The 27,101-nt window shown below is 37.5% G+C and overlaps 1 pseudogene; it reads right to left on the bottom strand.

Moving 5' to 3' along the window:
• Window positions 1-390: 390 nt before the first annotated feature.
• LOC116472435 (large ribosomal subunit protein eL13-like) lies at window positions 391-1,037 on the bottom strand (annotated as a pseudogene).
• Between the last annotated feature and the right edge of the window lie 26,064 nt (window positions 1,038-27,101).

Raw genomic sequence — 27,101 nt, 5'->3', positions numbered from 1 at the left:
ATGGTTTGGATATGTATCCCCACCCAAATCTCATATCAAATTGTAATCCCCAATGTTGTAGGACGGGCCTGCTGGGAGGTGATTGGATCATGGCGGTGGATTTGTCCCATGCTGTTGTCATGATAGTGAGTTCTCATGAGATCTGGTTGTTTAACAGTGTGTAGCACCTCCCCCTTCTCTCTTTTTCCTGCTCCAGCCACGTAAGATATGCCTGCTTCCCCTTCACCTTCTGCTATGATTGGGAGTTTTCTGAGGCCTCCCCAGTCATGCTTCCTGTACAGTCTGTGGAACCATGAGCCAATTAAACCTCTTTTCCTTATAAATTACCCAGTCTCAGATATGTCTTTTTTTTTTCCTCCCCCAGCATTACTGCTGACTTATTACAAATCCCTAAGAGGGCTTTATTTTTTTCTTTTCAACGTCCTGTTCTACAGCTTCCTTGGCTCTTTTTGCTTTTATGCCAAAGAGCTGGGCAATGGCACAGGCCATGAGGAGATGCGCGAAGGCTTTGAAATTCTTCTCCTCCTCAGTGATGACTAGGGCTTTCTCCTTTTTATAGACATTCTGGATGGGCATGACTGGTCCTGTCAGCTGGATGGCCAATATCAGTTCTTTAACAGAACTGTCTCCCTTCTTAGGGACCAAGGGCTTCCTGGGGAAGAGGATGAGTTTGGAATCGTACTCCTTCAGCCGCTGCACATTGCCCTGCAGGGACTCAGTGGACTTGTTCCGCCTCCTCCGATCAATAGAGATGCCAGTGGTCTGGGCCACCTTCTTGTGAATGCCTGCCACCTTGAGCTCCTCTAAGCTGAAGTGCGTCTGGTGCACACCTTGGTGTGATACTGTACAGTGTGGCACTACATGATTGGCTGGATGGGTCCTGACTCGGGGTATGGGGCAGTGCGGCGTGCTTTTGCTTGCTGAGCCTTGCATCTGTGGATCTAATGGGCCCGCTGGTTGAACCACTTAGCCACACATTGCTAGCAGTCCTTGTGGAAGTGGGGCTTCGAGATCATGCCATTATGGCTGGGCACCATGGCTGCCTGTGGCCCGCCTGTGCAGGAAAACAACTGATCAGAAAGCCAGTCTGAAGTATTTCTTTTTTTTTTCTTTTTCTTTTCAAATTATACTTTAAGTTCTGGGGTACATGTGCAGAACTTGCAGGTTTGTTACATAGGTATACACATGCCATGGTGGTTTGCTGCACCCATCAACCCGTCATCTACATTAGGTATTTCTCCTAATGGCGTCCCTCCCCTAGTGCCCCACCCCCTGACAGGCCCTGGTGTATGATGTCCCCCTCCCTGTATCCATGTATTCTCATTCAACTCCCACTTATGACTGAGAACATGCAGTGTTTGGTTTTCTGTTCTTGTGATAGTTTGCTGAGAATGATGGTTTCCAGCGTCATCCATGTCCTTGCAAAGGACATGAACTCATCCTTTTTTATGGCTGCATAGTATTCCACAGTGCATATGTGCCACATTTTCTTTATCCAGTCTATCATTGATGGGCATTTGGGTTGGTTCCAAGTCTTTGTGATTGTGAATAGTGCCACAATAAACATACATGTGCATGTGTCTTTATAGTAGAATGATTTATAATCCTTTGGGTATATAACCACTAATGGGATTGCTGGGTCAAATGGTATTTCTGGTTCTAGATCCTTGAGAAATTGCCACACTGTATTTCACAATGGTTGAACTAATTTACATTCCCACCAACAGTGTAAAAGCATTCCTATTCCTTCACATCCTCTCCAGCATTTGTTGTTTCCTGACATTTTAGTGATCACCATTCTAAACTGGTGTGAGATGGTATCTCATTGTGGTTTTGATTTGCATTTCTCTGATGACCAGTGATAGTGAGCATTTTTTCATATGTCAGCTACATAAATGTCTTTTTTTGAGAAGTGGCTGTTCATATCCTTTGCCCACTTTTTGATGGGGTTGTTTGTTTTTTTCTTATAAATTTGTTTAAGTTCTTTCTAGATTCTGGATATTAGCCCTTTGTCAGATGGATAGGTTGCAAAAATTTTCTCCCATTCTGTAGGTTGCCTGTTCTCTCTGATGATAGTTTCTTTGCTGTGAAGAAGCCCTTTAGTTTAATTAGATTCCATTTGTGTATTTTAGCTTTTGTTGCCATTGCTTTTGGTGTTTTCATCGTGAAGTCTTTGCCCATGCCTCTGTCCTGAATGGTATTGCCTAGGTTTTCTTCTAGAGTTTTTGTGGTTTTAGGTCTTACATTTAAGTCTTTAATCCATCTAGAGTTAATTTTTGTATAAGGTGTAAGGAAGGGATCCAGTTTCAGCTTTCTACATATGGCTAGCCAGTTTTCCCAGCACCATTTATTAAATAGGGAATCCTTTCCCCATTTCTTGTTTTTGTCAGGTTTGCAAAAGATCAGATGGTTGTAGCTGTGTGGTTTTATTTCTGAGGCATCTGTTCTGTTCCATTGGTCTATATCTCTGTTTTGGTACCAGTGCCATGCTGTTTTGGTTACTGTAGCCTTGTAGTACAGTTTGAAGTCAGGTAGCATGATGCCTCCAGCTTCATTCTTTTTGCTTAGGATTGTCTTGTCTATGCGGGTTCTTTTTTGGTTTCATATGAAATTTACAGTAGTTTTTTCCAATTCTGTTAAGAAAGTCAATGGTAGCTTGATGGGGATAGCATTGAATCTATAAATTACTTTGGGCAGTATGGCCATTTTAACGATATTGATTCTTCCTATCCGTGATCATGGAATGATTTTCCATTTGTCTCCTCTATTCTTTCGTTGAGCAGTGGTTTATAGTTCTCCTTGAAGAGGTCCTTCACATCCCTTGTAAGTTGAATTCCTAGGTATTTTATTCTCTTTGTAGCAATTGTGAATGGGGGTTTACTCATGGTTTGGCTCTCTGTCTGTTATTGGTGTATAGGAATGCTTGTGATTTTTGCACATTGATTTTATATCCTGAGACTTTGCTAAAGTTGCTTATCAGCTTAAGATTTTGGGCTAAGACGATGGGGTTTTCTAAATATACACTCATGTCGTCTGCAAACAGAGACAATTTGACTTTCTCTTTTCCAGTGGAATACCCTTTATTTCTTTCTCCTGCCTGATTGCCCTGGCCAGAACTTCCAATACTATGTTGAATAGGAGTGGTGAGGAAGGGCGTCCTTGTTTTGTGCTGGTTTTCAAAGGGAATGCTTCCAGTTTTTGCCCATTCAGTGTAATATTGGCAGTGGGTTTGTCACAAATAGTTCTTCTTATTTTGAGATACGTTTCATCAATATCTAGTTTATTGAGAGTTTTTAGCATGAAGGGCTGTTGAATTTTGTTGAGGGCTTTTTCTGCATCTATTGAGATAATCATGTGGTTTTTGTCATTGGTGCTGTTTATGTGATGGATTACATTTATTGATTTGCGTATGTTGAACCAGCCTTGCATCCCAGGGGTGAAGCTGACTTGATCATGGTGGATAAGCTTTTTGATGTGCTGCTGGATTCGGTTTGCCAGTATTTCATTGAGAATTTTCACATTGATGTTCATCAGGGATATTGGCCTGAAATTCTCTTTTTTTGTGTGTCTCTGCCAGCTTTTGGTATTGGGATGATGCTGGCCTCATAAAATGAGTTAGGGAGGAGTCCCTCTTTTTCTATTGTTTGGAATAGTTTCAGAAGGAATGACACCAGCTCCTCTTTGTACCTCTGGTGAAATTTCACTGTGAATCATCTGGTTCTGGATTTTTTTTGGTTGGTAAGCTATTAATTGCTGCCTCAATTTCAGAACTTGTTATTGATCTATTCAGGGGTTTGACTTCTTCCTGGTTTAGTCTTGGGAAGGTGGATGTGTCCAGGAACTTATCCATTTCTTCTAGATTTTCTAGTTTATTTGAGTAGAGGTGTTTATAGTATTCTCTGATGGTAGTTTGTATCTCTCTGGGATTGGTGGTGATATCCCCTTTATCATTTTTTATTGGATCTATTTGATTCTTCTGTCTTTTCTTCTTCTTCTTCTTCTTTTTTTTTTTTTTTTCAGATGAAGTCTCGCTCTGTCACTCAGGCTGGAGTGCAGTGGCGCAATCTCGGCTCACTGCAAGCTCCGTCTCCCGGGTTCACGCCATTCTCCTGCCTCAGCCTCCCGAGTAGCTGGGACTACAGGTGCCTGCCACCACGCTCAGCTAATTTTTTGTACTATTAGTACAGATGGGGTTTCACCGTGTTAGTCAGGATGGTCTTGATCTCCTGACCTCGTGATCCGCCCACCTCGGCCTCCCAAAGTGCTGGGATTACAGGCATAAGCCATCTCGCCTGGCCCTCTCTTTTCTTCTTTATTATTCTGGCAGTGGTCTGTCTACTTTGTTGATCTTTTCAAAAAACCAGCTCCTGGATTTATTTATTTTTTGAGGGGTTTTCATGTCTCTATCTCCTTCAGTTCTGTTCTGATCTTAGTTATTTCTTGCCTTCTGCTAGCTTTTGAATTTGTTGGCTCTTGCTTCTCTAGTTCTTTTAATTGTGATGTTAGGGTGTCGATTTTAGATCTTTCCCTCTTTCTCCTGTGGGCTTTTAGTGCTATAAATTTCCCTCTAAACATTGCTGTAGCTGTGTCCCAGAGATTCTGGTATGTTGTGTCTTTGTTCTCATTGGTTTTAAAGAACTTATTTAGTTTTGCCTTCATTTCATTATTTACCCAGTAGTTGTTCAGGAGCAGGTTGTTCAGTTTCCATGTAGTTGTGTGGTTTTGAGTGAGTTTCTTAATCCTGAGTTCTAATTTGATTGCACTATGGTCTGAGAGGCTGTTTGTTATGATTTCCGTTTTTTGCATTTGCTGAGGAGTGTTTTACTTCCAATTATGTGGTCCGTTTTAGAATAAGTGCGATGTGGTGCTGAGAAGAATGTATATTCTGTTGATTTGGGGTGGAGAGTTCTGTAGATGTCTATTAGGTCTGCTTGGTCCAGAGCTGAGTTCAAGTCCTGGATATCCTTGTTAATATTCTGTCTCTTTGATCTGTCTAATATTGACAGGGGGGTGTTAAAGTCTCCCACCTCATGGAGGTGAAACATGATTCCTCACTCCTTAAGTGTGGACTGTGCGTAGTGATTTCTTTCCAAAGAATACAGTATGGGAAGAGGGGTGATGGGGGGAAGAAACCTTACAGTGTAGAAACCTTACAAACACTACCTCAGCCAGGTGATCAAAGTCTCAACAGCCAAGTCATATTGCTAGCAAATGTGTTTGATATGATGTGACTTTACCTCTATGGTCTTGCTCCCAAAAACCCGTAAGCCCTGTCTAATCATAAGAAAAACATCAAACAAATTCCAGTTGAGGAACATTCTATACAATAACTGACCAGTACTTCTCAAAGCTGTAAAGGTCACCAAAACTAGGAAAGTCTGAGAAACTGTCAGATCCAAAAGATCCTAAGGAAACATGATGATTAAACATAATGTATTCTGGAAAGGATCCTAGAACAGAAGTATTTTCATTTATTTATTTATTTATTTATTTATTTATTTATTTATTTATTTATTTATTTATTTATTTATTTATTTATTTATTTATTTATTTATTTATTTATTTTTGAGACAGAGCCTTGCTCTGTCGTCCAGGCTGGAGTACAGTGGCATGATCTCGGCTCATTGCAACCTCTGCCTCCCGGGTTCAAGCATTTTTCCCTGCCTCAGCCTCCTGAGTAGCTGGGATTACAGGCATCTGCCATCCTGCCTGGCTAATTTTTGTATTTTTAGTAGAGACGGGATTTTGCCATGTTGGCCAGGCTGGTCTAGAACTCCTGACCTCAGGTGATCCACCCGCCTCAGCCTCTCAAAGTGTTGGGATTATGGGCCTGAGCCACCACGCCCAGCCTCTGTATCTTCTTTGGAGAGGGGTCTGTTCAGATCTTTTGCCCATTAAAAAATACAGTTGTTTTCTTATTGTTGCATTTAAGAATCCTTTGTATATTATGAATACAAATCTTTTCTTAGAAATGTGTTTTTGCAAATATTTTTCCTGTCTTTAACTTATCTTTTTAGTCCCTTAACAGTGTCTTTCATGGAGCAGTAGTTTTAAATTTTAATGAAGTCCAATGCATCAACTTTTTAAATGGACCATTCTTTTGGTGTTTTATCAAAAATTTCATTGCCAAACCAAAGGTCACCTATATTTTCTCCTATGTTAACTTCTAGGAGCTATATAGTTTTGTGTTTTACATTTTATGATCCATTTTGAGTTAATTTTTATGTAAGGTGTAAGGTCTGTGTCTAGGTTTATTATTTTCACATATGAACATTAAATTGTTGCAGCACCATTTGTTAAAAAGACTTCTCTATTCGATTGCCTTTACTCTTTTGTAAAATATCAGTTGATGATATTTGTGTGGGCATATTTCTGGGCTCTGTTGTTTCTCTTCCATTGATCTATGTGTTTATTTTTTTACCAATATCACACTGTTTTGGTTACTAGTCACTTTGTAGAATGACTTGAAATCAGGGAGTGTGCATTTTCCAACTTTGTTCTTCAGTATTGTCTTTGCTATTATAGGTTTGTTTGTCATTTCATATAAATGTTAGAATCGTGGCCGGGCGCGGTGGCTCACACCTGTAATCCCAGCACTTTGGGAGGCAGAGGCGGGCAGATCACGAGGTCAGGAGATCGAGACCATCCTGACTAACACAGTGAAACCCCGTCTCTACTAAAAATACAAAAAATTAGCCGGGCGTGGTAGTGGGCGCTTGTAGTCCCAGCTACCTGGGAGGCTGAGGCAGGAGAATGGCGTGAACCCGGGAGGCGGAGCTTGCAGTGAGCCGAGATCGCGCCACTGCACTCCAGCCTGGGCGACAGAGTGAGATTTCTTCTCAAAAAAAAAAAAAAAAAAAAAAAAAGAAAGACTTAAAAAAAAAATGTTAATATCATTTCATCAATATCTACAATATAGATTGCAGGAATTTTGATTGAAATTACACTGGATCTATAGATCATGTTAGGATAAATCTTAACAATTTTGAGTCTTTTAATATATGAACATAGAATATTTCTCCATTAAGTTAGACTTTTTGTGTTTTTTTGTTAAAGGTTTTTTTTTTCAAACTTTTTTGGGTCACCTTTAATTTTTTTTCACAGAATTTTGTAATTTCCACATATAGACTCTGCACATAAATTACATAAATTGTTACACCCAAGTATTTCAATTTTGGTGGAGTTATTTCAAATGGTTAAAAAAATTTTTAATTCCTATTGTTCATTTCTGGTACACAGGACAGCAATTATATATATGAATTTTAATTTTATACATTTTAATTTTATATGTTAACTTTGTATCTTGAAACCTTGCTATAATCACTTATTAGTTCCAGAAGTGTGTGTGTGTGTGTGTGTGTGTGTGTGTGTGTGTGTGTTCTTTGGGATTCTCTATATCTGCAATTATGTCATTTGCAAAAAAAAAGACACAGTTTTCTATTTCTTCCTTTACAATCTGTATGTATTTTATCTCATTTTCTCGTCATATTGTAGTAGGTTGGTCCTCCCATACAATGTCAAGTAGGTACATCTCCGATATGATGGTGAGATAGGACATTCATGCCTTCATGCCTTGCTCCTGATCTTAGGGTAAAAAATTCAGTTTTTCACCTTTCAGCATATTTTCTTTTTTTTTTATTTTTAAGACAGGGTCTCACTCTGTTGACCAGGCTGGAATGCAGTGGCATGAACATAGTTCATACAGCCTCGACCTCTTGGGCTTAAATGCTCCTCCTGCCTCAGCCTCCCATGTAGCTGGGACCATAGGCACATGCCTTCATGCCTGGCTAATTTTGAAATTTTTTTTGTAGAGAAGGGGGTCTCACTTTGTTGCCCAGGCTGGTCTTGAATTCCTGGCCTCAAATAATCCTCCTACCTCAACTTCCCAAAGTGCTAGAATTACAGGAGTGAATCACGATGCCCGACCTGTAACTTTTTCTTTTTTTTTGAGGATCTCACCAAACTTCATAGAGACCTATAATTTTAAGTGTCTTTTGTAGATATTACTTATAAAATTAAGGAAGTTCCCATTTATTGTGAATTTGTTGAGAGTTTTAAAAATTGTAAATGGGTATTGGATTTTGTCAAGTGCTTTCTCTGGATCAAATGCTAAAGTTATATTAATTTTCTTCTTTAGCTAATGATGTCATAGATTACATTTTTTATTTTTCAATGATGAGCCAGCCTTGCCTACCTGGAATAAGTCATTGGTTTTAGTATGTAATTCTTTATATACACTATTGAATTAAATTTCCTAATATTTTGTTGAGACTTTTGTGTTTGTGTTAATGAGAGATATGTGTGTGTAGTTTTCCTTTCTTGTAATGTCTGTCTGGTTTTGGTGTTAGGGTAATACTGGCCTTACAGAATGAGCTAGAAAATTTCCATCACTTCAATTCTCCAGAAGAGATTGTAGAGAATTGGATGATCCCCTGATCATCCCGACTCTTTCAATTTCTTCCTTTCTTAATTGTTGGGTAGAATTCACAAGTGAAAACATCTGGGCCCATTGCTTTCTTATTTGAAAGGTTACTAATTACTGATTTAATTTATTTGGTATACATAGACCTATTCCAATTATCTAACTTTTCTTATGCAATTTTTGGTAGCAGGTGTCTTTAAAGGGATTGATTTATTTCATCCGAGTTATCAAATTTACAAGCATTAGCTGGGCACGGTGGCTCATGCTTATAATCCTAGCACTTTGGGAGGCTGAGGCGGGAGGATTGCTTGAGGCCAAGAGTTCAAGACCAACCTAGCCAACAAAACAAGACCCCCCCATCTCTAAAATAAAAATTAAAAAAATTTACAAGCGTAGAGTTGTTCATACTATTTCTCTTTTTTCATACTATTTGTTTAGAAGTTTTTAAATGTTTAGGGGATTGATAGTGATGATCTTTCTTTGATATTTAATATTGAAAACTTATTTTTTCTATCTTCTTTTCCTGCTGAGCCTAGCTAGAGATTGATCAATTTTATTGATCTTTTCAAAGAACCAGCCCATGGTTTTGTTGATTTTCTCTATTGTTCTCCCATTTTTAATTTTATTAATTTTTGCTCTTCTATTATTTCTTTTACTCTGCTTGCTTTAGGCTTAAATTGCTCTCCTTACTCTAGTTTCCTGAAGTGGAAGCTTAGGTTATTGATTCTGGATCTTTCTTCTTTTCTAATATATGCATTAGTACTATACATTTCCTTCTAAGTGCTGTTTTTGCAGTATACTAAGAATTTTAATAAGTTGTATTTTAATTTCCATTTAGTTAAAGATATTTTAAATTTTTTCTTGAGAATTCTTCTTTGATCTCTGTGTTACTTAGAAGTATATTGTTTGATCTCCAAGTATTTGGGGATCATCCACTTATCTTTCTAATATTGGCTTACAGTTTAATTCCAATGTGGTTTGAGAATATACTTTGCATGATTTCTGTTCTTTTATATTTGTTAAGGTGTGTTTTATGGCCAAGATTGTTTTCTATTTTAGTTAATGTTACACGTAAACTTGAGAAGACTGTGCATTATTCTGTTTTGGGGTAGATTATTCTATGAATGTCAGTTAGATCAAGTTGATCAATAGTGCTGTTCAGGTTAGTTATATCTTTACTGACTTTCTGTCTGCTTGATCTGTCAATCATCAAAAGAGATGTATTGAAGTTTACAGCTATGATAGTGTATTTGTCTATTACTCTTTTTACATCTACCCACTTTTACCTCTTATTTTTTTGATGCTGTGTTGTAGGTTTGTGTATGTTTAGGATTATGTCTTCTTGGAAAATTATCCTCTTTATTATTATGTAATGTCTCTCTTTATCTGTGATAATTTTTCTTGTTCTGTGCTTTGTCCAAAATTAATGTAGCTACTCCAGCTTTTTTTTTGTTTTTGATGACTACTGGCATGGTGTACTTGTCTCCATCCTTTTATGTTTACCTGACCCTTTAAATTTAATATCTTGTAGACAACATATGATTGGGTCTTGTTTATTTATCCACTCTGATCGTTTCTGTCTTCAGTTGGTGTATTTATATAATTCACACAAGTGATTACTGATATAGCTGAATTAATTATCTTTCCTGTGTTTAAGTTTTCTATTTGTTGCATTTGTTTTTTATTTCTTACCTCTTCTAGTTCTGTTTTCTCTAGTTCTGGTTGACTATTTTATATTATTCCATTTTATCTCTTAGCATATCAATTATACTTCTTTTTAATTTTTTTAGTGGTGGCCCTAGAATTTGCAATATACATTATTAGGTAATCTAAGTCCATTTTGAATAATACTATGCCACTTCACATATAGTGCAGGCACCTTATAACAATACAATAGTTTCTCCTTATTCATGGGGGCTACATTTCAAGACCCCCAGCAGATACCTGAAACTGCAGATAGTACTGAATCCTATATATACCATGTTATTTTCTATACAAGCATACATATGATAAAACTTTATTTATAAAGTAGGCACAGTAAGGGATTAATAACTAAAGCTAACAATAAAATAGAGCAATTATAACAATATACCGTAATAAAAGTTAGATGTATGCACTCTCTTTCTTTTTCTCAAAATATCTTATTGTATTTTACTTGTGCTTCTTCTTGTGATAAAAATGTGAGATGATAAAATACCTATGTGACGAGATGAAGTGAGATGGATGACATAGGCTTTGTAGCATTAGGCTACAGTTGACCTTCTGACAATACATCAGAAGGAGGAGGAGGATAATACCTGGTGTGGATGATTCTGCATCATTGGGCCATACTGATGTTAATGGTTGAATGTCAGGAGGAGACAGTGACTAACAGGTGGCTAGTGTATACAGCATAGATACACTGGGCAAAGGGATGATTCACTTCCCAGGTGAGAAGCAGCAGAGTGGTGCAAGATTTCATCATGCTTCTCAGAATGACATGCAATTTAAGTCATATAAATTGTCTATTTCTGGAATTTTTTATTTAATATTTTTGTACTGCAGTTGACTGTGGGTAAGTGAAACTGCAAAAAGCGAAACCTTGAATGGAGATGTGAGGGACTACTGTATTCCAAATTTTTTTCTCTCATTTCTTATGACATCACTGCCATTTATTTTACTTACCTATTATGTGTAGTAATTACCCAATACATTGTTACTATCATTTTTTGACGAAGTTATCTCTTAGAGTAATTAACAAACAAGTAAAACAAAATATTTTATCTCACCTTCATTTATTTCTTCTCTGATGCTCTTCTTTTGTTTGTGTGATCTAAGTTTCTGACCTATATCATTTTTCTTCTTCTTAAATAATTTTTAAAAACATTTCTTGCAGGGCAGGTTGGGTGATGATAAATTCCCTCAGTTTTTGTTTGTCTAAGAAAACTTTTATTTCCCCTTCCTTTTTACTGATAATTTTACTGGATATAGAGTTCGAGATTGTTGGTTTTTTTCTTTCAACACTTTAAATATTTCCTTCCACTTTCTTCTTGCTTGCATGATTTTTGATGAGCAGTCTACTTTAATTTTTATGTTTCTTTCTCTATAGATAAAGCTTTATTTTTAAATCTGTTTTCTTTCAAGATTTTTCCTTTTGTCTTTGTTTTTCTTCAGTTTAAATATGGTATACCTAGGTGTAGTTTTAAAAGTATCCTATTTGGTGTTCTCTGAGCTTTCTGACTGTGCTCTAGTGTTGGTCACTATATTTGAAAAATTCTTGGCCATTACTACTTCAAATATTTCTTTTGATTCACTTTATCTTTCTTTTCCCTTTGGTATTCCAATTACACATATTTTACACTTCTTGAAATTGTCTCACAGTTTGGATGTTCTGGGTTTTTTTCATTCTTTATCTCTTTGCATTTTTTCTGGGACGTTTTCATTGACCTATTTTCAAGTTCACTGATTATTTCCTCAGCTATGTCCAGATTAATCAGCCCATCAGAAGCATTCTTCATTTCTGTTACAATGTCTTTGATTTCTAGCATTTCCTTTTGATTCTTACAGTTTCTATCACTTTGCTTACATTACCCATCTGTTCCTTCAGGTTGTCTAGTTTTTCCATCAGACATATATATGTCTTTAGCATATATAATTATTTTAAATTGCCTGTCTGAGAATTTCAAAATTTGTATTATATCTGAGTATGGTTCCATTGCTTGCTTTATCTTGTTTGGCCCAGAAAATCATACCCAAAAGTATGGTGCTCAGTATGCTGAGCACTTTTGAATTAAATAAAATTAGACAGTCTTAGAGGCTACCTCAGAACCAAAAACTTTATAACTTCTTTTGTTTCCTATACCCACCACTCAGTGCAGGGAGAAGCTCAATCTGGAATTTCTTTATCTGACTGAGGAAACTTCTTTCCAAAAGAAGTGTAATTGTTTTAAAACTCTCTCCCTAGACATCTCATTAAATAATAGCAAAAGATTAACTAAGAAGAAGAGAAGAGAACACATCCAGAAAGATTTTTCATCTATTTTTCCTAGGGGAGCGCTGAGAAATTACCTGAGAGACTGTATCTGCACAATCAGACAACCTTTGTTCATAGTGCAGTTCTGCCCCTCATTTTTGTGTAACTAGTCCACAAGATACTGTTTGTCCTTAGGTTTCATTTATTGTGCAAAGAGAATCATTTACAAACAACTGACTGTGCTTTGGGCTAATTCATTTCCTCTAAAAATTATTTACGATTACTGTAAAACTGCCTACAACCCCTAACTTCATTCCCCCGCATAAAGATGTTATTTAAGCCTCAATCATCTGGTTCTATTTTAAGTCTCATATTTTGTATGGCTCCCATGCTTATGCATGTTAATAAATTTGTATGTTTTTTCATGTTATTGTTTATTGTTAGTTTATTTCAGTAAACCTTCAGACAGAATGGAAGAGAAGCTTTCCTTTAGCTCCTACAGTCTACTCAGATTGTTTTTTCTTCTTGCTTGTTTGGTATGCCCTGTAATTTTTTGTTGAAATTAAATGTTATGTTTCAGGCAACAGGAAATGAGGTAGAAGGTCTTTAGTATGAACGTTTCTGTTAATCTGGCTAGCAGTTGGGGTGTACTTGGTATTTGTTGTAGTTATAGATTCTAGAAGCTTCAAATTCTATGTCCCTGTTTTAATCTTCCCTGTTTTCTCTGGACTTTCCTGTGGTCTCCTCAGAAAAAGTCTTGGCCTTGGATCTCTTTCAATTGTGATTCACTATGATCACACTGGAGCCCTGTGAGTGTGGTATAATGCATGGGGAAGAAGAATTTCTACACTTGATCTTAGCCAAAAGGCTGAGAAGTGATGGGAAGAAGAATTTCTATAATCTTATAATTAAATTTCAGTCTTCTGTATGCTGATGTCCCTGGACCATGACCTTCACAAATGTTTCTTAGCTTTTTTCCACCCTTACGTGAGCTAGCAAGAGTGAATGGGACTGGAGTTGTCACGGATAGGATAAGTCTCTGGAAGTATTTTCCCCTGGAGACTAGGCCTTTTTTTGGAGAATGCTCTGTATTATATGATTAGTCTCCCCTCTTCCCTCCATCCTGCTAGAGCCACAGGAGATCTTTCCTGTACCTTTACTGTGAGAATGTGGTAAGATTTCTAGAGCCAAAACTTATAAAAATATGAGGATCCCTCCAACACTGTGGCCCTCAGGAGCCTCTCATTCTTGTGCCAGTCCACACTCAGACTCTAGCATTTCACCCAAATAAGCATTTAAATGTTTCTACTATGTTATGGCTCCAGCAGCTTCTGCTTATTTAGATATGCAGATTTCAGCTGTGTCTCTCTCCAGATTTTTGGGTTGTGATTTGTCCTGTGTAGGGGTGAAAAAGGAAGGCTTTCCCTCTACTCTCTGAAGGTTCACTGAAATGAACTAATAATGGACAGATTAGCAAGAGAAAAGGCATACAAATTTAGTAATGTGCAGAAGCACAGGAGCCATATGTCAATAAGAAATAATTGAAAGGATGAGAATCTAGTTTAAAAGATTTTATTCAAACACAGTGCTGTGAATGGACATCTCAGTAACACAGAAGCCAAATAAATGGGATCAGCACTAAGAAGCTGAAAAATTAAAGCATTGCTTCTATAGGCAGAGAGCAAAAAATTGAACAGAATGACAGCATTTTCCATACAAGGCTAGTTTATGAGTTACAGTAATTTAATTTGCTTTAGCTTGTTTTATTTTCCTTTCCAATGTAAAAGGGTATCTTTAACATTTCATTTTAGGCAATGTGATAGTCATAAGGACTTTGTGTAAGAGATGTATATCTATAATCAGAAGAACAAAGGTTATAGCTGCCTAGGTTACAGCTGCTTAGGTACAATCACCTGTCATATGACTCAGGTCTCATAATCACATTCCTTTAAGGCTCAAAATAATGTAAGGTTCCAATAGCTTTGATTTTTCTTTGTTTTGTTTATTTTTAATATTTATTTTTTGTGGGTACATGGTAGGTGTATATATTTCTGTGGTACATGAGTTTTGAAACAGGCATGCAATGTGAAATAATCAGATCATGAAGGATGGAATACCCATTCCATCAAGCATTTATGATTTGTGTTACAAATAATCCAATTATACTCTTTTAGTTATTTTTAAATGTACAATTAAGTTATTATTGACTATAGTCACCCTGTGGTGTTATCAAATAGTAGGTCTTATTCATTCTTTCTATTTTATGTATCCATTAACCATCTCCACCTCTTTCCTAAACCTTCCCACCCTTCCCAGACTCTGGCAACCAACATTCTACTCTCTATGACCCTGAGTTCAATTGTTTTCATTTTTAGATTCCACAGATAAGTGAGAACATGCAATGATTGTCTTTCTGTACCTGGCTTATTTCACTTAACATAATGATCTCCAGTTCTATCCATGTTGTTGCAAATGACAGGATCTCATTCTTGTTTTTATGGCTGAATAGTACTCCATCTGTGTATGTACCACATTTTCTTTATTCATTTATCTGTTGATGAACACTTAGGTTGCTTCCAAATCTTAGCTATTGTAAACAGTGCTGCAGCAAACATAGGAGTGCAGATATGTCTTTGAAATACAGATTTTCTTTCTGTTGGATATATACCCAGCACTGGGATTGCTGGGTCATATAGTTGCTCTATTTTAGTTTTGTGAGGAACCTCCAAACTGTTCTTGATAGTGGTTGTACTAGTTTATGTTCCCACCGACAGTGTACAAGGAGGGTTCCCTTTTCTCCACATCTTTGCCAGCATTTGTTATTGCCTGTCTTTTGGATGAAAGCCATTTTAACTAAGGTGAGAGGATATCTCATCGTAGTTTTGATTTGCATTTCTCTGATGATCAATGATGTTGAACACCTTTTAATATGCCTGTTTGCCATTTGTATTTCTTCTTTTGAGATGTGTTTATTCAGATCTTTGACCCATTTTTAAAGCTGGGTTAATAGATTTTTTTTCCCTGTAGAGTGGTTTGACCTCCTTATATATTCTGGTTATTAATCCCTTGTCATGTAAGTAGTTCAGCTTTGATTTTGAATTACTTCTTTTTACACAAAGAAGGGCCAGATGGCTGAAGTTGATATACCCTCTTCATAGGGGAAAGAAAATTGGGGAAGAGGAAGATGCCTGTGAAAGACAATTTTTGAAGGGTGATAAATAATTTTAGGGAGGATGGCTGGACCTAGGAGACAGAAATTAGCTTGCAATTGTTTCTCTGGAATTTGAATGAGAGACAGAAAATATTTTGTCATAACGTCTGTCCAGGTGTGGTTACATTCCTCAGACTTCTTTACTATAAGGTAGATAATGAAATTTCAGGTAGGGGGTGGAGGGTAACCATGTTTTTCTGGAGGAGCTTCAGATAAATGAACCTAAAGAAGATGATTTCGCCCTGTACTTAGGAGGAGGAACAGGAGAAGGCTAGAAAGTTCTTGGTTCTGAGGCTCTAGTCTAAGGTCTTTCAATTTTCTTTAGTTCGTAAGTGCTCAGCATGCCAAAGCACCATACTTTGGAATATCATTTTCTGAGCTCCACATTAATTCAAGAAAAATAATTGATTTTCAGTTTCTCTACATCTTCCTTGTTTTAACTCCAGAAGTGACAACTTTCAAGCTCTTTACATGTCCTATCTAGAACTAGAAGTCTGGGGAGAAGTATTTTATCACTGATCTTGTTTAGGATGGTTGACCCATGCTGCTAATAAAGAGTAGCCTAATTTTAAGTAGGTTTTTTTTTTTTTTTTTTTTTTGAGACAGGGTCTTACTCTGTCACACAGGTTGGAGTGTAGTGGCGCAATCTCAGTTCACTGCAACCTCCACCTCCCAGGCTTGAGCGATCCTCTCACCACAGCCTCCGGAGTAGCTGAAACCACAGGTGTGCTCCACCACACCCAGCTAATTTTTGTATTTTTAGTAGAGACAGGGTTTCACCATGTTGGTCAGGCTGGTCTCAAACTCCTGACCTCAGGCTATCCACCCACCTCAGCCTCCCAAAGTGCTGGGATTATAGGCGTAAGCCACTGTGCCACGCCTTTAGTAGGTTTTTAAATGTTAAATTCTCTACATATTATGTGCTCCTCATTGCTTCATCTCGGAAGAGCTCTCCTGTTTTCCCCTCAAGCCCTTTGTCCAAATGAAACCATTTGTCTGCTTTTCTATCATTCTTCTTCTCATTCTTTACCCACTGACTCCTACTCATCCTCTAGGTCTGGACTTAAATCTCACTTCTTTGAAGAATATCTCTCTCATTGTTTAAACTTGGTTAAATCAAAACTAGGTTAAATTATTGTATATTCCTTTGACTCTGTATACTACCTTTGGAAATATTTAAGTCTCTTGAAATTGCTTTTTAAATATAATCCTTGTGAGGGCAGGGACCATTTGTGTATTTTTAGTATCTAGCACAACTACTCACACAATGTGGGCACTGAAGAATAATTTATTGATTGATACTTGACTGAAAGGTGTGACCCGATAATTCTACATCTGGCTGAGTTTTCTTAAAAGTGTAATGGTAACAGAGAGAAATCCTTTGAGCTGTACTATTTGAAAAAATTTATTTGAATTTGTAATCCAGCTAATCAAAGGATAAAACCAAATATGAAATCATGCATAACTGGAGAAGATGTAGTATAAACAATGAATTGTCAACATTAAGTCCAGTAAAGCAAAAACATATTTAGGCCCCAAACAGACTGCAATTATTATGATTATTGAAACAAAAGCTACATGACACAAAAATAATTTAACAATAATAAAATGAAATCTTGGGACATGACCAAAAATTGAGAGTATTAAACCTATACTGTTTTTTATCTGGAACTGATTGAGAAACATATGTTTCAGAATTAATTTAAAAATTTCAAGGTTACCAATAGTACAAAAACCAGAAAACAAATTATAACTTCCAAATTACTTAGGTAGAGGACGATGTGGGTAGCAAACAAAATAAATGAAACTAAATAATAAAAGTTAGAAATCAAATAAAATACCAAGGAAGCATGAAAGAATACTAGTTAAGATGTATTCTCTCTCTATATCCACACATATACACATGCATAATTTAAAAGGAGTGAAATCTTCTACTTTTCCTCTAGTAGATGATTTCACTTAAATCAAGTAAAAAGTAGACTTTTTTAGTAGTATAAAAAAGTAGCATAAAAAACAACTTTATGCTGTTTATAGGAGACATAGTTTTTAAAAGTGACCCTGTGAAATTAAAAGTATCAGTGTTGGCCGGGTGCAGTGGCTCAAGCCTGAAATCCCAGCAGTTTGGGAGGCCGAGGCAGGCAAATCATGAGGTCAGGAGATGCCCCATCCTGGCTAACACTGTGAAACCCCATCTCTACTAAAAATACAAAAAATTAGCAGAGCGTGGTGGCGGGCGCTTGTAGTCCCAGCTACTTGGGAGGCTGAGGCAGGAGAATGGCATGAACCCGGAAGGCAGAGCTTGCAGTGAGCCGAGATAGCGCCACTGCACTCCAGCCTGGGCGACAGAGTGAGACTTTGTCTCAAAAAAAAAAAAAAAGAATTATCAGTGTAAAAAAATGCAATGAAAAAAAAATACTTGATGATGCCAAAAAAGGTTGAATTTGCTGGTCACAGTGGCTTATGCCTAAAATCGGAGGATCACTTGAGCCCAAGGTTTCAAGGCTGCAGAGAGCTAGGCTGTGATCGTGCCACTGCATTGTAGCCTGGGCAACCAGAGCAAGACCCCATCTTTCAACAAAAAAGTTGAATTCAGAGCAAAAAACCACTTGTAATGATTAAGAATATAATCAAAATGAAGATGTAACTGAAATGCATGAGTCAAGCCAAAAGATTCTTTTCAGGAAAATGAAGCACACGAAAATATAATAGTAATGAAAATCTTTATCCTCTCTTGATCCTTGAGTGATAAAGAAGACAAAAAAATGTAAGGCCATAGAGAAATAAAAATAGAATAAAACTGCTCTAATTGACACGTATGTCTTTTTTGTTGTTGTTGTTGTTGTTGTATTTTTTTTTGTTTTTGAGGCAGAGTCTCGCTCTGTCGCCAGGCTGGAGTGCAGTGGCGCCCTCTCGGCTCACTGCAACTTCCTCCTCCTAGGTTCAAGTGAGTCTCCTGCCTCAGCCTCCTGAGTAGCTGGGACTACAGGTGCGTGCCACCATGCCCAGCTAATTTTTGTATTTTTAGTAGAGACGGGGTTTCATCGTGTTGACCAGGATGGTCTCGATCTCTTGACCTCATGATCCGCCCGCCCTGGGCTCCCAAAGTGCTGGGATTACAGGCGTGAGCCATCGCATCCAACCTTTCATTCATATGTATTTCTTTAGTTCTTTTCCTAGCAAACAGATACTGAATGAGGTTTCTTCTCACTCATAAAATATTTACAAATTTTGTCCATATGCTAGGTCACAAAGGAAACCTTAAATAAATCCAAAATATAAAAAACAATACAGAACACATTTTTTATTGTAATGCAAAAAAGTGACATTATTTACAAGAGTGGGTGCTAATAAGATTCGACTGAATGGAAATGAAATCAATTTTTCTTTATATCCTCCAAGTGAAAAAGCTGGACTCAGATGAAAAATGCATGCTTTCATTATCAAACAAAAAATAATTAAAATAAATGAAATTAATATTGAATTCAGATGTTGAATTAACATCTAAACAAAATAAACAAAGACGAAAGTACCAATTAATAAAGTAGAAAAATAGAATAAATATACAAACTAAGAACTAATTCCTTGAAAATAAACTTTATTAAATAGAAAAGCTACTAGTTTAACCTGTCAAGAAAGAAGGAAGGAAATGTAAATACACAAAACTCAGGATGAAGAAGGATAAACAATAGATGTGGAAAAAATAAAAAAAATTATAAGCAAATACTTTGCAACTCCTAATAAATTTGAAAAGTGTGAAATGGCTTTGAAATTTATATACTAGGCTTTAGGTTTTATAAAATATGTAGCGTCTTTATTTTCTATAAATTATTTGAATATTTTCATGAACGTACCTTCCAGGGAAGAATGGACATAAACTTGTTAATTAGGAGTATCTCATTCTCTTCAAGATAGTCTCCTTTCTTTAAAACTGTCCATTTTGGGTAAATGCTCAGTCTGTCTAATTTTCTGACATCTTTTCTTTACCAAGATAGTGCCTGGATATAGTTGACCACAGAAATTCTGCATCATTTGGTGAGGGGAACCATTAGGCTCAGATGTGAGAGGGTCCTCATACCTTACCCTAGCTCTTCTGTGTCCTCTACTATCAAGCTCTGCTTCTGGTGAAACTCCTGGTCCACCTTCTCAGTCTGGGTATTACTGATAAGGAGGTTAGCCAGCTTCCATGTGAGTAGCCTTTTCTGGTCCTCTAAGATGGGGCTGTGCCTTCCAAGTGACTTCTGTCTTGGGCCATGTGCCCACAGGTTCTCAAGCACATTTTTTGCTCTGCCTCTTCTGTAGTGATGCATTGACAATCCTGCTAATCAACTATCTTCTGCATCTTTACCCAGGGCACACAGGAACTTCTGGATCCTATAGAAGCTGAGCACCATCTCTGGCTACCTATTTACTTGGCAAATTCCTTCTGTTGTTTTCACTCTGAAGAGGTTGTTTCATTTTTTTTTTTTTTTCGGGTGGGGTCTCTGTCACCCAGAGTGAAAGGCCCAGACTCCTGTGTAGCTGGGCCTTTAGGCATGCACCACCACATCTGGCTAATTTTATTTTAGTTTTTGTAGAGATGGGGTCTCCCTATGTTGCCAGGGCTGGTCTCACACTCCTGGTTCAAGTGGTCCTCCCTCCTTGGCCTCCCAAAATGTCGGGATTACAGGCATGAGCCACCATGTCTGGCTGATTGTCTCATTTTGATGTGGAAACATTTGGAATGATTTCCCACTTGAGTTCTGCTGCTTGAGAACATGTAAGCATTCCACTAAATCCAGAGGTTGCATTTTGGGAGGAGGAATAGGGAAAAGATAAATGAAATATTTTAAACTGAAGGGAAAATTTGAAATCAGAAGAGAATGAGCTACTTTAAATTGGCTAGTTTGCCTTATCACTGTCTTCCTTAATTGCTCACAGGGATGGGTACCCAGGAACAACATTGGATTAGTTATAGAAAACAAAAAACCCCTGCATATTTTGCACATGTCAATGGTAGTTATTAAATTTTTGACCTCATTACACTTGAAATATCTTCAGATTACTTTCATCAATTGTGAATCTTATTGCCTAGAAGCCGTCTCCCTTCGGGGCAGGGGAGGGCAGATTCCATCTAGAACAAAGGAGTCAATCAGCTTGCAGGTTCATAACTGACTTTTTGAGGGCCTCTGGAAAAACACTAATCTGATGGCGAGAATTCACTAAGTGTGAAAATATGTTTCTGTTTTTGAGACAGGGTCTTGCTCTGTCAAACAGGCTGGAGTGTAGGGGCACCATCATGGTTCACTGCAGCCTTGACTTCCTGGGATCAATAGATTCTTCCACTTCAGCCTCCCAAGCAGCTGGGACTACAGGCACACATCACCACGCCCAGCTAGTTTTTGTATTTTCTTTTTTTTTATAGAGATGAGGCTTTTCCATGTTGCCCAGGCTGATCTCAAACTCCTGGGCTCAATCAATCCATCCACCTTGTTTTCCTTAGGTGCTGGAATTATAGGCGTGAGCCATTGCACCTGGCCGGTGAAAAGCTATTTCTAAACAAACAAAACATGAACAAATAAAGCAAACAATTCTCTTTATGTATTAAAAGCCAGGCTTAGAGCACTAAATACGAGTTCTATTATAAGTGGAGGAAACATAGAATACAAGGCTTGGAAGCCTCCACCAGTTAGGAAGAGAAGAAAGGCTTTCGCATAAGAGATCTGGAGAGGAAAACAGGTTGGGTGAAAAGGTCACAAGTTAGCATCCCTATATAGGCTCCACTCAGGGCCAAATATTGAGGATCAGAAGAGGTGGTGGTACAATAGACAGGTATACGAAAACCAGAGTACAGCAGAGTTAGTGACGTGCTTCTTCAGGCATTCCCTGTGGATAAGAGGCCTCTCCAATTTGATCCACATTCAGAAAGGGCCATCCCTAACATGATGCAGGAATAAGAAAAGAACATTGGAAGAAACACGGTCCCCATCGGTCTCTTGAGAAAATCAAGAATGTCCAGTGTGCTCCTTGTGGTGACACAGAAGATAGAGTGCAGAACAGGTGGGCCTGCTATGGGACTGTTTTGGCAAAAGATAAGTTGACTCTAATGTAGAGGGTCCTGGATTGATGGTGTAATCCAAGGGCAAGATGGAGGATGTGGCTAAGACTTAGTGCATCTGCAACCTCAGAAAGAGCTAAGGTGCCACCAGACAATGATTGTACCTAGAAAACAGACCAAGAAATTTATCACCTGTACATTTCAAAATTGGAGGCCAGTAAGTTTCAGAGGCTAACCGAAGATTACATACATGGACTCAAGGTGCCTCCCTCATTTATTTAAGAATATGTTAAGTGAGGGAAGTTCAAATTTTCCCTCTGAAGGTTAGTCTAAGTCTGCTAAAATGAATTGATGATAGACAGATTAGCAGGGATAAAAGGGATACAAATTTATTTAATGTGAATAAGCACATTAAATAATAATAAGCACATTAAATAAGCACATTTAATGGGCATAAGCACAGTAAATAAGCACACTTAATGGGCATAAGCACATTAAATGGGGGAATCACAGAAGAATGATTACACAAAACCCAGTGAGGCACAGATGCTTATGTACCCTTCTGCATAGGGGAAGGGGAAGATGGAGATTGTAGACAATTCCTTTGAGGAGTAGTAAATGATTATTAGGGAGAATGAATGGACCGGGGAGACAGAAACTAACTTACAAATAATTCTATCTGGAATTTGAATGGTCCTGTGGGGCAGACATTATATTGAGAAAAAGTCCTTCCAGGTGTGGTTTTATTCCTTAGTCTTTTTTTCTGGGATAGATAGTGAGATAATGGAAAGCAGTTGTATTTTCTTTGGCCAGTTAAATCATTTATCAAACTAATTTTTTAATTGACATAATAATTGTACATATTTAGAGGATACAGTGTTTTTTTTTTTCTTTTTAAATAGATGGGATCTCGCTTTGTTGCCCAGGCTGGAGTGCAATGGCACCATTGTACATAGCTCATTGTAATTATGAACTCCTGGGCTCAAGGAATCCCTCTGCCTCAGCTTCCCAAGTAGCTGGGACTTCAGACACATGCCAACATGCCTGGATAATTTTTACATTTTTTGTAGAGAAGGGATCTCACTGTGTTACTCAGGCTAGTCTTGAACTCCTGGCCTTAAGTGATCTTCCCACCTTAGTCTCCTAAATTGCTGGACAGGCATGAGCCACCATGCCTGGCCAGTGTGATATTATGATACATGTATACAATGTATAATGACCAAATCAGGGTAATTAGCATTTTCATCACCTCAAGAATTTATTATTTTTTTGTGTTGGAAATATTCAACATCCTATCTTCTAGCTACTTGAAAATATGCAATTATTATTAACTATAGTCACCCTACAGAGCTATAGAAAACTAAAATTATTCCTCCTCTCTAGCTGTAATTTTGTATCTATTAACCAACTTCTCCTTATCATTCTCTCTCCCCTACCCTTCCCAGTCTCTAGTAACCACTAGTCTGTCCTTTGCGTCTATGAAATTGGCTTTTTAAGCTTCCACATGAGTGAGAATATAGTGTATTTATCTTTCTGTGCTTGACCTATTTCACTTAATATGATGCCCTCCAGGCTTATCCATGTTGCTGTGAATTATGGAAGTTCATCTTTTAATGGCTAAATAGTATTTCAATGTGGATATGTGCCACATTTAAAAAATCTGTTCACCCATTGATGGACACTTAGGTTGGTTCCATGTCTTGGCTATTGTCTGTAGTGCTGCAGTAAGCATGAGAATGCAGGTATCTTTTTCACATACTGATTTCCTTTTTTTGGGGATAAATACCCATTAGTGGAATTGCTGGATTGCATGGTCATTATTCTTTTAGTTTTTTGAAGAGCCTCCATACTGTTCCTATAAAGAATTTATTAATTTGCATTCCCACCAACAGTGTGTAAGTGTTCATGGCCAGGCATGATGGCTTATGCCTATAATCCCAGCACTTTGAGAGGCTGAAGTGAGAGGATTGCTTGAACCCAGGAGTTTCAGACTAGCCCTTCTCCTCATCCTCACTAGCATTTGTTGTTTTTTTGGTCTTTTTGCTAATTGCCATTCTAACTGAGGTGAGATGATATCTCATTGTGGTTTTGATTTGCATTTTTATGATGATCAGTGATGTTGAACATTTTTTTTCACATAACCTGTTGGTCATTTGTAGGTCTTCTTTTGAGAAAAGTTTATTCAGATCCTTTGTCCATCTTTTAAGAAGATTATTTGTTTTTTTAAAAATGTTATTTGAGTTCCTTGTATATTCTATTAGTCTCTTGTTGGATGAATGGTTTGCAAATATTTTACCTCATTTTGTAGGTTGTCTATTCACTCTGTTGATTGTGTCCTTTGATGCACAGAAGCTTATTTTATGTAATCCCATTTGTCTATTTTGGCTTTTGCTGCCTGTGCTTTTTAGGTCTTATCCACAAGAATTTTGCCCAGAACAAATAACCTATAGCATTTTCTCTATGTTTTCTTCTAGTAAAAGGCATACAAATTTATTTAATGTGCATAAGCATGGGGGAATCACAGGAGAATGATTACATAATAACTCAGTGAGGCACAGATGCTTGTGTACCCTTCTTCAAAGGGGAAGGGGAAGATGGAGAGTCAGGACTTACATTTAATTCTTTAATTAAATTAGAAGTTTACACAATAACCCAGTGAAGTACATATGCTTAAATACTCTTCTTCACAGGGGAGGGGGAAGATGGAGTTTCAGGTCTTTAATTTAATTTTTTAATTCATTTTGAGTTGATTTTTGTGTATGATGAGAGATAGGAATCTAGTTTTGTTCTTCTGCATAGGGATGTCCAGTTTTCCCAACACCATTTATTGAAGAAGATATCAGTTACCCAAAGTGTGTTCTTGGCACCTTTCTTGAAAATCAGGTGGCTGTAAATAAGTGAATTTATTTCTCAGTTCTCCCTTCTGTACCATTGGTCTGTGTGTCTGTGTTTTCTTCTTCTCTGTTGTGGTTTGGTGGCTTTCTATAGTGATAAGGTTTGATTTATTTTTCTTGCTCATATGTGTCTGCTATAGCAGTGAATTTTATATATTTGTATGTTTTTATGATGGTATTTACTGTTCTTTCACTTCCAGATGTAGGACTCCCTTAAGTATTGCTTGTGAAGCCAGTCTAGTGATGAATTCTCTCAGTATTTGTTGTCTGAGAGAGACTTTATTTCTCCTGAAAGATAGCTTGCTAGGTAAAGCATTCCTGGCTTAGTTTTTTGTTTTTAAAAGCACTTTGAATATATCAACCTATTTTCTCCTGGCCTGTAAGATTTCTGCTGTTAGTTTAATGGAAATCCTTTTATACACAACTTGAAAATTTTCTGTTGCTCTTTTTTGGAATTCTCTTTTTGTCTTTCACTTTTGACAGTTTGACTATAGTGTGCTTCAGAGAGATTTTTTTTGGGTTGACTCTATTTGAGCTTCCTCAATCTGGATGTCCCTATCTCTATCAAGATTTAGTAAGTTTTCAGGTATTTTATAAAATTGGTTTTCTCTATCCTTTGCTATGTATTTCCCTTTTGAAATTACCTTAATGTGAATATTTGTTATTTTAATGGTGTCTCATAGGTCCTGTAGACTTATAGACTTTTTACATTCTTTTTTTTTTTGGTCTGATTGGGTTATTTCAAAAGGCCTGTCTTTTGAAACTTTCTGAACCTGTCTTCAAGTTCAGAAAGTCTTTCTTCTGCTTGATCTAGTCCGTGGTTGAAGTTCTTGATTATATTTTTTATTTCATTCATTTAATTCTTCCTTTCTGAGATTTCTGTTTGCTTCTTTTTAAATGATATCTATTTCTGTTAAATTTCTCAGTCAGATTATGTATTGTTTTTCTGATTTTGTTGAATTGTCTACCTGTAATTTTTTTGTATCTCATGGAGTCTCCTTAAGATCATTATTTCAAATTCCTTCCCAGACATTTCATACATTCCCTTTTCTTTAGGGTTGGTTCCTGGAGAGTTATTGTGTTCCTTTTAAGGTGTCATCTTTCCTTGCTTTTTTATGTTTTTGTGTGTGTGTATGTGTGTGTCCCTTCATTGATATCTGTGCATCTGGTGGAACAGCTGCTTATTACAATTTTATGGAGTAGTTTTTGTGGAGAAAACTTTTTCATGCAGATGTTTCCTACAGTATCAGTTAGGTAGAGTGTTTTGGCTTTGGTTTTAGGTGGGTGCTGTAGTGTAGTCTCCAAGTGATTTCTATGGCTGTAATAAATATCAGCAATGTCTGTGAATGCCTCAATGTCCTAAGGACTGCAGATGTTTGTTGAGGTAGTGGTATGGCTTTGCTGGGGACAGAGATGGGTCAGTTCTCAGACCCTTGGTATATGTGTGTAGCATGTTTGGCAGCTCTGCCAGTCATGGAGTTGTTGTCATCACTAGCAATGGTGGGTGCTGAGCAAACTGATACTTTTGCCCTGGCAGGTGCACATAATACATGGTGTCTTCACTGGTTGAGGTGGATAGGGTCACCTTAGTGGTGGTAGACACTACATGTGCTGGTCTTTGGGCCTTGGGAGACACATTTGTTGGTTACCTCAGTCTTGGGGATGGTCTACTTGCTGTGTTGAATCCCCTGTTTCTTAGGGTGCAGGGTGCTTCATGGGCTCATGTGCTATTGTCATGGTTGTACTTCCTGGTGTAGCTGGGGTTGTGGTGTTCCAGTCTTTTGTGTGAGCATGTTAGGTTGATGATTGGCCTCAAGGATGTGGAGATGCAGGAGCTATTGGCCTCCAGTGCAGGATGCACTCTAGCTCTGTTCTCAGAATGGCACCAAACGGTAGCATTTTGGGTCTTGGCAAATAGGGGAGACCCAACATGAATTCTTTTTCTAGAGCAATGAAGCCATATGTACTCTAGGCAACTTCCTATACTAATCTCAGGGCCTCTGAGAACTGTGGGGGTCTCCTGTAGCTAGGATTGCGGTAATCCACACTGGTAATGAGGATCTCCCACTTATCTTTTCCCAGCACTAATGAGTCCCTCTTGGCTCTGAGCCAATCCTGGTTGAATCCTTCATTTCCCTCTCAATGCTGCCATCCCCCTGGTTTAGCCTTAAAATAGATAAAGGAATATCAGTATAGAGCCTCTTCAAGCATCTGCTGACCTTCAAGGGCCATTAATTTAAAATAATCAACATATAAGGATGTTATATTTTGGGGGCGAAATTTCCTGAGCTCCTTCATAAGTTTTCAAGTATAATTGATTACGTCTTGGGTAGAGGGGGAGGGGAGAAATTAGACAGCACTTGAAATTGGCTCCCAAAAGACACATTTTTTTTCAAAAGGGACTGAATTTACTATTATAAAAGTAAATAGCCAAAGATACCTTTAGTTAGAAAGTGTAAATTATTTCCACTTACTACCTAGCAGGATGGAAGCTCAAAATTAAGATAAGTTTAGTTACAGGAAAGAAAGGAAAGGCCAGTAACATCAGACTGGATAATTTGGACAAACCTTCCCACTGGACACAATGA

The sequence above is a fragment of the Hylobates moloch genome, unplaced genomic scaffold (genome assembly GCF_009828535.3).
Source record: "Hylobates moloch isolate HMO894 unplaced genomic scaffold, HMol_V3 SCAFFOLD_8, whole genome shotgun sequence".
NCBI lineage: Eukaryota > Metazoa > Chordata > Mammalia > Primates > Hylobatidae > Hylobates > Hylobates moloch.
The sequence above is the reverse complement of the archived record's forward strand: the minus strand, read 5'-3'. Positions and strand labels throughout refer to the sequence as shown.